Source organism: Balaenoptera borealis, assembly GCF_965194805.1.
Source record: "Balaenoptera borealis genome assembly, chromosome: 3".
Classification (NCBI taxonomy): Eukaryota; Metazoa; Chordata; class Mammalia; order Artiodactyla; family Balaenopteridae; genus Balaenoptera; species Balaenoptera borealis.
The window spans coordinates 33,541,360-33,554,478 of NC_138866.1; the positions used below are offsets into that span (position 1 = coordinate 33,541,360).

A 13,119-nucleotide genomic window follows, 5' to 3' on the forward strand; every position below is an offset into this window, starting at 1 on the left:
CTGTTTTTATTCTCATTTTGCAAATAGGAAAATCAGGCATGAAGCAGAAAAGTAACAATGTGGAGAAAAAGAAGTTACAGGTTTACAGAAGTAATGATTGAGTAAGAACACTAAGGCTAAGTCACCTGATGCCATGTTCTAATCTTTCCTTATGAAAGAAGGACCCCGTTTGTTTTTCCTACCTGTCCTTCAGGAAACTTGTGAACTACCTAATAACCACAAGGTAATATATACAAGGATCACTTTCATGCATACAGAATATAATTTTAGCCAGGTGTAAAAGAAGGGGGAGAAAGAAAAGACATGGTCCTTGATTTCTAAGAGGGGTGTGTGTGTGTGTGTGTGTGTGTGTCTGTGTGAAAGAGAGGCGGGGGAGATGGAGAGAGAGGGAGAGTGAGAAACACACCTGAAATCTTTTTGGAAACAGAAAGGGATGCATAAAATTCATTTTAAAATAGATGGCATAGATGTAGTCTAATGTAATGGACAATGAGAAAAAAATATACACGTTAAAAAAAACTTTTGCCTTTTTGTCTTTTATATTGTTAATACACTTTGACTAAATATTCAGAGAGCACTGGGTGCAGCAGTGACAAAATAAAAATCAACTAAAAGATTTAGATTTCATTGAGAGAGGCAGGCTCATTCTAATTCTAAAATATTTACTTACATTGTTAGTAATATTCTATGCTGCAACTAATAATGAAAATACTGCTATGGTACCCTCCGCTTTCTTGAACATATCGGAGTTTAGGCAGAAGTAAATGCTAAACATTGCTATCAAGTAGAACTTAAGGTCTCTGTAGGATTGATGTACATTTTTTTTAAACAGTCACAAATATTATAAAAATCAATGGAACCATAAGTTTCTAAGCATATTTTGACTACAATTTAGGCATAATTTGCCAAGACCACATGAAACTTAAAAAGTAGAGCGAGTAATAATTTATCTGCAGAAGCTTTAACTGAACATATGCTCTTAAGTGTTCCTTTCCTGAAATTATACTGGGAGAGTGGAGAGTTAACAATATATGAACAATGGGAAACAACTTTTTAAAATGCACACTAGGCTCTAAAAGATAAAATGATTATTTAGAAAAAATAGTCTCTGAGAAACATCCATGGCAAAGTTGGTTAGGTTCTAAGACGACACAGGTTCCCAGAAGAAGGTATAGTATGTTAACTCCTTTGTACCATGAAAATTTGGATAGCCATTTAAAATAAATCCAGGATTTTAAATAGACCAAGATATAGTTAAATATAGGGTCTCGATAAAACCAATGGCCTATTCAAGTGGAAATCAAATACCTTTTACATTATAGCTAAAGTTCACCTTTGAGGAAACATCCAAACAATTTGCTAGGTCTGCTACTAATTATCTTTATAAGGTTTTAATGTGACTTTCCACCTAGAAAACCTTCACCATCTTTATTTAGGAAGAAAAAAAAAAGGCTAACGCTGAGAATCTAACACATATGTCGCATTATTTTTACTTTATCATCTCCTGTCGATAAACTATTCCACTGGTAGAAAGAATAAGAGCTGAATGTAAAACAGAAATGATAACCTTTCACACACTGCAAACCCAAATGCAGCTTAAACACAGACAGGAAATAATACAATATTCTTAGTCATTCAACTGAAATAAGTACATACCCTTAAAATAATGCACATAAGGATTAGAAATAATAAGCATAATCCTTCATATAATATCTGCACATCATGTGTATGTTATGTTATATACGTGGCATATCGAGGTACTGGGTAGCTCACAGACACTTAAAACATTTGTAAGCTTCCTCCTCATGTACAAAGAGGAGTAAGCACACATTTTACTATGATATATTCCTAGCAATGTAAGATATACAACTCATATTTTTGTTTGTTTGATGTGAAGAAATTGGGTGTTTTGTGTTTTTGAAGTCTTTTAGAATTGGCCTACACAAATGTTACATGTGTGGATATCTAGAAAAAAGCAAATGTTTTAATATTCAACTTGAAACCGTTTTTCAGTTTATAGCGAGCTTTTCAACATAATCAGTAGGTTAATCCTTCCAAAGTGAAACCTAAGCAAGATGACCTATTAAATAACAAACAGTCTACTGCACAGAGTGATTATAAATACTGATGGCAGGGACCATATCTTGTATTTCTACATTCTGTCCATCACCTAGCATGGTGCCTTGCATATAATATTTATATAATAAATACTTGTCCGAAATAGACTTAAACAGTCCAAATCCTAGCCCTATTTCTACCACTGACATTTTGGGAAATGTAATAAATAACTTTTGGAGTGTCTAGCCCACAACTTATTCCATCTCTCCTCTTAGAGCTATTAACTACCATCCAGAGGAGAAAGCCCAGGACTACCACCATTTTAACTTTCTATTATATGACCTTTACCCCTTGCCTATAGCTGATTGCATCAAGGGTAGACTCATAACACAAACCAAGGCAATCAGAGTGTCTCATTTGAGAATATGAAATTAGAGGCACATAAACTGGTATTTGGAAGCTAAACATGTCAGTGGCAGAGTATTAAAACAAGGGTTCAGCTGAGTTTCTCAGAGCTATCTTAGCTCTTTTTTTTCTGAAGTCTAGCTGTACAAATATTCCTTGAACTCTGAGAGGTCCCTTATATTCCTAAAGGAAATTTTCACTTTCATGTAATAAGTAATAGAAATGAACTAAAGTTTGTTTAAGCAAGAATCTGCTGCAACACATGAAAAATATTAGATGTATTCTTCAAGTAAGAGAGGTCCTTAGATGTGTTAGCTCAAACTTTCTCCCAATCAGGAATTACTCTGACAGCCCCCTAAGAAGTAGCTCATGCTAACTACTTTTGAACAGAAAAAGTCAACTCTAATTGTCAGGTCCCTTTTTAGAAGTAACTAAAAATCTGCATTCCTATAACTTTGATCCACTGGTCCTACTCTGCCTTCTACAGAAATTGGATTTATTCTGCTTTCCATGTGCCAATTTTTTAGCTTTTTGAAGAAAGACGCCCTATTACTCCCTTATATTCACTCTCCTTCAGGTTAAACTTCTCCGGCTCACTCATTTTTTAAAACTGAAGTACAGTTGACATATAATATTATATTAGTCATTCATTCTTACCTGTAGTTGGTAAGACACTTGATAAAATACTTATCAGGATAAGATACTTGATTTCTGTCTATGGCTACTGAGATGCGACTACTAAAAACACTGTACTTTCAGCTCCCCCATCTGTGAAGAAAAGGCATGGAAAAAGTGCCTCTATGCCCAGAGAACATTTCTTGTATAGAGAAGTAATATCATCCCAGTTAGAGATAAGGAAACTGACACACAGAAGCCCAATTTCAAACAACCAATATTTCCCTCAATAGTTCCTTCCATATCACCAGGTGCATCCAGTGGTAGCAAAATTGTCAAAATCAACTCCTCCAGAACTCTGGAAATCAACCAAAAGGCTTGCAACAATCGAGGAGTTACCATATGACCCAGCTATTCCACACCTAGCTAAAAACCCAAGGGAACTGAAAACACGTCCATACAAAACTTGTGAACAAATATTCATAGCAGCATTATTCATAACAGCCAAAAAGTGGAAACAGCCCAAATGTCTATCAAGTGATGAATGAATAAATAAAATGTGATATATCCACACAGTGTAATATTATTTGGCAATGAAAAGAAATAACGCACTGATACACATTAAAACGTGGATGACCATTATGCTAAGTGAAAGAGACTAGTCACAAAAGGTCACATATTGTATGACTCCATTTATATGAAATATCCAGAATGAGCAAATCCATACAGACAGAAAATAGATTAGTGGTTGCCAGGGGCTGGAAAGTGGGAGAAATGGGTGGGGGCAGGGGGTAGGGAATGACTACTAATGGGTACAGGGTTTCTTCATGGGGTGAAGAAAATATTCTAAAATTAGATATAGGTGTTGGTTGTGCAACTCTGCAAACCACAAAATTGTAAATACTAAGTGTTATAAAAAGTTGTTATTTTAAAAAGAGTTTTCACTGATCTAAAAATTGCTTCTGCGTTTTCTCACCTCTGTTTCTTTGATCATGTCTTCCCTCTGCCTGGAATGCATTCCCTTTCATTTCTAACTATTGAAATCAGACCCATTCTCTAAGGGCCCACCTAAATGCCACCCTTTCCACAATCTTTTCTGATCCCCCCAGAGTGATTTTTTTCCTTTTCCTTTGAACTTCGGGAATACTTAATCATTCTTTTGGGGGGGGGGATTGATTGACTGATTGATTGATTGATTGATTTATGGCTGTGTTGGGCCTTCGTTTCTGTGCGAGGACTTTCTCTAGTTGCGGCAAGTGGGGGCAACTCATCATCGCGGTGCGCGGACCTCTCATTATCGCGGCCTCTCTTCTTGCGGAGCACAGGCTCCAGACGCGCAGGCTCAGTAATTGTGGCTCACGGGCCTAGTTGCTCCGCGGCATGTGGGATCTTCCCAGACCAGGGCTCGAACCCGTGTCCCCTGCATTGGCAGGCAGAGTCTCAACCACTGCGTCACCAGGGAAGCCCCTTAATCATTCTTTTATGTCACCTTAAATGTGTTAACTTTATCAGTTCTTTGTGAACATCTCTTATATCTTCCCTATCAGATATTAAGATCCCTGAGGGCAGGGATCATGCCTTTTCAGATACCCCGAGTGCACAGTACTTTCGTCTGCACCTAGAAGGTTTTCTTACAATGTTTGCTGAATGAGTATGCTCTGCCATGTGAGTAAAATATATTAAATCACCTTTGTGCAACAGTCTAATGCTTTTTCCATTTTTTTTTCCTGTCTTGTTTCTATTTAGGAATGTGCAATACACTGCTTGAAGAATTAATCATCTGAAAATCTTAATGTCATGTTTCACATCAAATGTGATCTCAGAATTCTCTATTATAATCAGTCTTGTTTTAAATGCTTTTCCCTTAATTAAAACTCTGTACCCTCCAACACTGTTGATGGGAATGTAGATTGGTGCAGCCACTATGGAAAACAGTATGGAGGTTCCTTTAAAAACTAAAAATAGAGTTACCATATGATCCAGCAATCCCACTCCAGGGCATATACCCGGAAAACACGAAAACTCTAATTCAAAAAGATACATGTACCCCAGTGTTCACAGCAGCACTATTTACAAAAGCCAAGACATAGAAACAACCCAAGTGCCCATCAACAGACAACTGGCTTACAAGGATGTGGTATACATAAACAATGGACTATTTCTCAGCCATAAAAAAGAATGAAATATTGCCATTTTCATGAACATGAATGGACCTAGAGAATACTATACTTAATGAAGTCAGACAGAGAAAGACAAATATTATATGCTATCAGTTATATGTGGAATCTTATAAATAATACAAATGAATCTACATACAAAACAGAAATAACGCACACATATAGAAAACAAACTTATGGTTATCAAAGGGGAAGAGGGGGGAATAAATTAGGAGTATGAGATTAACAGATACAAACTACAATACATAAAATAGATAAGCAACAAGGATTTACTGTATAGCACTGGAACTATATTCAATATCTTATAATAACCTACAATGAAAAATAATCTGAAAAAATATATATATATATAACTGAATCACTTTGTTGGACACCTGATACTAACACAATATTGTAAATCAACTATACTTCCAAAAAAAAAAAAAGAGAATATAAGATGAGATCATTTTGGACTTGGGGTGGGCTCTACAGCCAACAACCAGTGTCCATATAAAAGAAAGGAGAGGGAAATTTTGAGACCTGTACAGAACAACAGGGAGAAAGCCATGTGAAGACAGAGATCAGCTGTGACTGGAGTTATGAAGCTACAAGCCAAGGAATGCCAAGGACTACCAGCTGTCACAAGAAGCTAGGAGCGAACCATGGAGCTGATTTTCTCTCAGAGCTTCCAGAAGGAATCAACCCTGCCAACACACTGATTTTGAAATTCTGGGCTCCAGAACTGTGAGAAAATAAATTTCTGTTGTTTTAGGCCAAAACAAAGCAAAACAAACAAACAAAAGTGAAAACACTATATATTTCTTTCTAGAAAAATAGAAAAGCAGGAAAAGCGAAAAGAATTTTTAAAGTATTTATCATGCTATCCATCCAGCAGAAAGACTAACATTTTTCTGTATCCCTTCCATACTTTATTTCAGGCATTATCAACATGGTTTGAGATCTCAACTGTATATACAATTTTGTAAAATGTCCCCTAAATTATGTTTCCTCATACTATTAAAAATTCTTTGCAAACATGATATCCTCTCCTCTAACTGAACCATCATCCTCCTTAACTCTCATAAACATTAGGTTGCTTTCAGAATTTCACAATTATGAATATGACAATGAATGCTTTTCTATATTTCTGATTATTCTTTTGGAATATACTACAAGTCAATAGATTGATCTTACCAGGTGAAAGGAAGAAACTGTCTTTAGAAAATAACATCCATTAGAGTATTATAAAAATTGCACGTGATTTCTAAAAAAATTTTTTTAATACAGAAAATATAAAATAAAAATCACTCATAACCCATTGGTATATGTCTTTCAAGTCTTCTCTCTCAAATATATGAAATCATGTTGTACGTAGTTTATTTTCCTGTCTTATTTATCACTATAACATAAGCATGTGAAAACATTATTAAAATTTTTATAAACATTTTAATGACTTCATAATACTGTATAATATTGTATAAATACACAACATATTTAATCCCTGTGAAATATTTGGATTGTTTTCTATTTTTAATTTTAAATAATAAGGCAGTAAATATCTTTATATATAAATATTTATATATATATGATTATTTCTTTAAGGTAGATATTCTATTAATCCTGATGTTAAAAAAAAAAAAAGTTTATGGACAATTTCAAAACTCCTGATATTATGACACCAAGTTACAGTCCAGAGAAGCTCTACCATTTTAAACCCCCAATCAGAGGTCTATGAGTGTGCCCGTATCACACACAGCATTAGGCATTATCTTTAAACAAAACTAAATAACTAAATTTTAAGTATGCCTTCGAAATATATGACTTTATTATTTTTCTATTTAAATTTTTTGTATTAATAAACTATTAATATTTTAACACAAATCTATTAATCTTTTATTTCTTCCATTGCTCTTATGCTTAGGAAATTCTCTACTGAGGTTCACATCAACACTTACTGATATTTTCTTCTAGCTTTTTTTTAGTGCTATACCTGTTTCTTAGGAAATATTCAATTGAGATACAATACCTATTTCAAAAAATATATATATGTGCTGAAAACTGACAAAATCAGAGCCAACCTTGGAATGAAGCTTGAAGGAATCTCACATGCTCTGCTACAGCAATATCAAGACAAAATAAAGTCAAGTGTCACTTTACTTGTTAATAACACTATAAACAAAAGGAAATTTCATTCAAAAAAGGAAAATGTAAACTCTGAAGAGAAAAATAAAGGAAAGGAGAACAGAAAGAGGAGAAAAGGAAAGCTTTTGTAATATTAAAGTTTCAAGACAATTGAAATGACCTTCATTTTCAATAAACTTGCAATATAGACTTTCCGTCTATAAAATAGACATTGGAGGAAACTACTTTTTAAAGAGTATTTGAGGCCTGGAATGTAAGGAATATAATATCCTGGTTGTTAAGAGGATATCATATCAGATAGTGGCATCTACTGGCAAATGATAATATTGTAACCAAATTCTAGTAGACATTATAAATATCCAGAAAGTGTGTCTGTGTGATATTTTATCTTATATTTTTACAAAGATATAAATAATCTTATATTTTAAAATATCCAAGATTTCTATATCTAGCATTGCTTATTGATCTCTGGCTGCTGTTATCACATGACTGCTCTCCATCTCACATGGTAAGATTCCATGAGGTAGTGAAGCCATCTGGTCCTGGACTTTTGTTTGTTGGGAGGTTTTGATTACAGATTCAATCTCCTTACTAGTAATTGGTCTGTTCAGATTTTCTATTTCTTCATGATTCATGGCAGGTTGTGTTTCTAGGAATTTATCCATTTCTTCTAGGTTGTCCAATTTGTTATTTTAACCTCTTTTGTGAATCATTTGTAGAAGAGAATTTTTGCCTTTGATGATAAATGATTTCTCTCTTAATGTAGGTGGTAAAGGATATACACTAATACTGTTATCTGCACATCAGCAAGTATATCAGAATTCTTAAATACTCTAATCATACATAAGTACATAAATAAATCAATAATCACTCATCCTCCAAGGGATTTATTAAGGAGAAAACACTTCCAAAGTGATTTTACAAGGCCAGCATTACCCTGATACCAAAACCAGACAAGGACACTACAAGAAAATTACAGTCCAATATCTCTAATGAACCATATGCAAAAAATCTTCAACAAAATATTAGCAAACTGAATCAACAATACATTAAAAGGATGACACACCATGATCAAGTGGAATTTACTTCAGGGATGCAAGGATGGTTGGTTCAACATCTGCAAATCAATCTATGTGATAGACCACATTAACAAAATAAAGGATAAAAATCATAGGATCATCTCAATAGATGCAGAAAAAGCTTTTCACAAAATTTAACATCCATTCATGGCAAAAACTCTCCAGAAAGTGGGTAGAGGGAAGGTACCTCAACATAATAAAGGCTATGTATAACAAGCCCACAGCTACAACCATACCCAATGGTAAAAAGCTGAAAGCTTTTCCTCTAAGATCAGCAACAAGACAAGGATGCCCACTCTTGCCACTCTTAGTAAACATAGTACTGGAAGTCTTAGTCAGAGCAATTAGACAAGAAAGAGAAATAAAAGGCATCCAAACTGGAAAGGAATAAAACTGTCTCTATTTTCAGATGACATGATACTATACGTAGAAAACCCTAAACACTCCACCAAAAAACTGTTAGAACTGAATCAACAAACTCAGTAAAGTTGCAGGATACACACCTCATACCAGTCAGAATGGCCATCATCAAAAAATCTGCAAACAATAAATGCTGGAGAGGGTGTGGAGAAAAGGGAACCCTCTTGCACTGTTGGTGGGAATGTAAATTGATACAGCCACTATGGAGAACAGTATGGAGGTTCCTCAAAAAACTACAAATAGAACTACCATACGACCCAGCAATCCCACTACTGGGCATATACCCTGAGAAAACCATAATTCAAAAAGAGTCATGTGCCAGGGCTTCCCTGGTGGCGCAGTGGTTAAGAATCCGCCTGCCAATGCAGGGGACACAGGTTCGAGCCCTGGTGCAGGAAGATCCCACATGCTGCAGAGCAACTAAGCCCGTGCGCCACAACTACTGAGCCTGTGCTCTAGAGCCCGCCAGCCACAACTACTGAAGACCACATGCCACAACTACTGAAGCCTGTGCACCTAGAGCCCGTGCTCCACAACAAGAGAAGCCACCACAATGAGAAGCCCGTGCACCGCAACGAAGAGTAGCCCCCGCTCGCCACAACTAGAGAAAGCCGTATACAGCAACAAAGACCCAATGCGGCCAAAAAAACAAATAATAAATAAATAAATAAATTTTTAAAAAATAATTAAAAAAAAAAAGTCATGTGCCACAATGTTCACTGCAGCTCTATTTACAATAGCCGGGACATGGAAGCAACCTAAGTGTCCATCGACAGATGAATGGGTAAAGAAGATGTGGCATATATATACAATGGAATGTTACTTAGCCATAAAAAGAAACGAAATTGAGTTATTTGTAGTGAGGTGGATGGACCTAGAGTCTGTCATACAGAATGAAGTAAGTCAGAAAGAGAAAAACAAATACCGTATGCTAACACATATATATGGAATCTAAAAAATATATATATGGTTCTGAAGACCTAGGGACAGGACAGGAATAAAGACACAGACGTAGAGAATGGACTTGAGGACATGGGGAGGGGGAACGGTAAGCTGGGACAAAGTAAGAGAGTGGCGTGGACTTATATATACTATCAAATGTAAAATAGAGAGCTAGTGGAAATCAGCTGCATAGCACAGGGAGATCAGCTCGGTGCTTTGTGACCACCGAGAGGGGTGGGATAGGGAGGGTGGGAGGGAGATGCAAGAGGGAGGAGATATGGAGATATATGTGTATGTATAGCTGATTCACTTTGTTATAAAGCAGAAACTAACACACCATTGTAAAGCAATTTACTCCAATAAAGATGTTAAAAAAAAAAAGTTGCAGGATACAAAATCAATATATTCAAGATGGAAAGGACATTAGTGATCACCTAGACCAATGCCTTCATATTTATAGATGTAGAAACTAAGGCCCAAACTTATTACATATTTAGATAAGTTCTTTTCACTTATTAGGAATGTTAGTTTATTCCTAAACTGTTGAGTATGGGGAAATTATTACAATATATTACTACCACCATGACCTAACTAGCTCTCCAAACTGATTAAAACTTAAAGAGGAAAAAGTTCCCTCCGTACAATTAAATGTTGGTTCAAAAATGTCGTCTTGTGGTATATTGACACAATGGAGCATTATGCAGTTGGAAAAAAAAAGAATGAGGAAAATCTCTTTGAACTGATATGGAATGATATAAGGATATATTATTAAGAAAAAAATACATAAGAGTATCTATGGGGCTTCCCTGGTGGCGCAGTGGTTGAGAATCTGCCTGCTAATGCAGGGGGACACGGGTTCGAGCCCTGGTCTGGGAAGATTCCACATGCCGCGGAGCAACTAAGCCCGTGAGCCACAACTACTGAGCCTGCGCGTCTGGAGCCTGTGCTCCGCAATAAGAGAGGCCGTGATAGTGAGAGGCCCGCGCACCGTGATGAAGAGTGGCCCCCGCTCGCCGCAACTAGAGAAAGCCCTCGCACAGAAACGAAGACCCAACACAGCAAAAATAAATAAATAAATAAATTTAAACCTTCGACCACTCGAGATATGTCAGCATTTCTGCTTAGTAACTGGCATATTACTACGCGGTGCAAACTATTAAAAAAAAAAAAAAAAAAAGAGTATCTATGGTATGCTACATTTTTGTGTAAGAAAGAAGAGGAAACAAGAAATATAGAAGTATCTGTTCAAATAAGAAATATATACATATCTGCAAAAAGAAACACCAGAAGAATGAACAAGAAATGAGAGAGATTAGATACTTACATGTGGGTGGGTAGAAAAGATGCAGAATGGAAATGACATAGAAGGAATTGGAGGTGATGTTTCTCTGAGTATACCTTTTTGTACAGTTCTGAGTTTTGGAAACATGTTGATGTTTTACACATGCACACACAAACAATAAGAGTGACAGAAGACTCAAAAATGAAATATAAACAGAACAAGTGAACCGAACTTGTATTTCAAATGAATAATACAACCACACTTGATGGAGGAATGCAGGGGGACACAGAATGGAAAACTAATCCAAGTAACTTTTGAACACAGTTATTTGCACTATAATAAATACAACAATATTTATTAGGCTAAAAGCAAAGCACTCTAAAATACTGTATACAGTTAGTAGGGTTCCTTTTTGTGGACATATGGGTTAGTAATTCTGAAACTGCTTTCTTTGTATTCTAGGATTGAGTAAATAAGTAAATATATTGAAGATAATGGATCCAATTTCTCACTGTCAAAGAAGGGAGCTAAAAATACAGAAAGGAGGAATAATAAAATGAACTCTGTGATACTGAATTGGAATGGAAGTTATCCATATGAACTCATAGTTTTTCATAGGAGTAGATAAGGACAAAATATCATTTCTGTGGTACTACTGCCCAAAATGCATAATCTGAATCTAATCATAAGGAATCATTAGACAATCTCAAAATGATACACTTTTAATAAAATAACAGGCCTGTACTTATCAAATATGTTAATGTAGTGGAAGACAAGGATGACTAATAAAGTGCCCAAGAGTAAAGATTAAGAGACATGGCAACTGAATGCAACACATTATCAGGGATTTTAATTTGCTATAAAGGCTATTATTGGAACAACTGGAAGAATCTGAATAAGGTCTATAGACTAGATAATAGTAATATATCAATGTTTATTTCCTGCTTTTAATAACTGTATCATGGTTATATAAGAGATCGTCCTTCTTTTTAGGAATATATATGGAAGCATTTAAGGATAAAGGGACATCATGTCTTCAGTTCCAAAATGGTTCAGAAATATAAAGATGTGTCTGTGTGTGTGTAAGGCAACTGTGGTAAACGTTAACATTTGGAAAATTTACGTGAAGGGTATTATTCTAGAATTCTTTGTAATATTTTTCGAATTTTACTGAAATATGTCCAAATAAAAAGTTAAAAAGTTAGTCCTATTCACTGCTTTAACCTTAATGCCTAGAACCTGGCACAGAGCTGGTATCCAATTAATATTTGCTCAACAGATGAACCTCACTCATAAGTTATAAAACTCTAAATTCAAGTTAGAAAGAAGGAACAGAGCTTGGAACCTCATTAGGAATCAAATTTCTACACCCTTCCCCCATGATTACAAATACATCAGACACACAGAAGAATGGATCACTGAAAGGAAGAACTACAGTTTCTACTCTATAAAAAACATTTGTCCTGCTTTTGATATATGTGTATGTGAACAATCTACCAGCTTAAATACTGATATCACACACAGCACACACACATCAATCTGATCTCAGAGTAAAGTAAGAACACTTATCAACAGATTACATTACAGTATTTCTCAGATACAGTGAACTCTTGGAGAAAACTAAGGATTTAAGACAATCTGAGGGATCTAGGGACCTTAATTAGAGTTACTCAAGATAATAGATTCAGGTATTTAAGGAAATTAGGAATGAAAGGTGCTTTTTAAGAATCCAACAGGTTCTTTCTTCTTGACCAGAAAGGTTCAACTTCGGTATACAAGGACTTCTGATGGTACAGCCCAGAGTTAAATAAGCCTTACCTGGAGGGGAATAATCACTTCTAGAACAACCATTCTATCTTCTCATTCTCAGTCTCTATAATTAACTCATTCATTCCATTACTTACCCAGGCAATTTACATTTATTGAGCACTTACTTCATGCCGGGTCCTATGCTACCATTCTGGTTACCCAAAAACATAGAAGTCAGAGATAGGGTATAAAGATATTTCAAAAAGACAGA

General features: G+C 35.5%; 1 protein-coding gene across 11 annotated transcripts in view; it reads right to left on the reverse strand.

Annotated features, from left to right (window-relative positions):
- RAD51B (RAD51 paralog B) overlaps positions 1–13,119 on the reverse strand; it is a 734,492-nt gene that overhangs the window by 505,408 nt on the left and 215,965 nt on the right. The gene's annotated exons all lie outside the window — the stretch shown is intronic.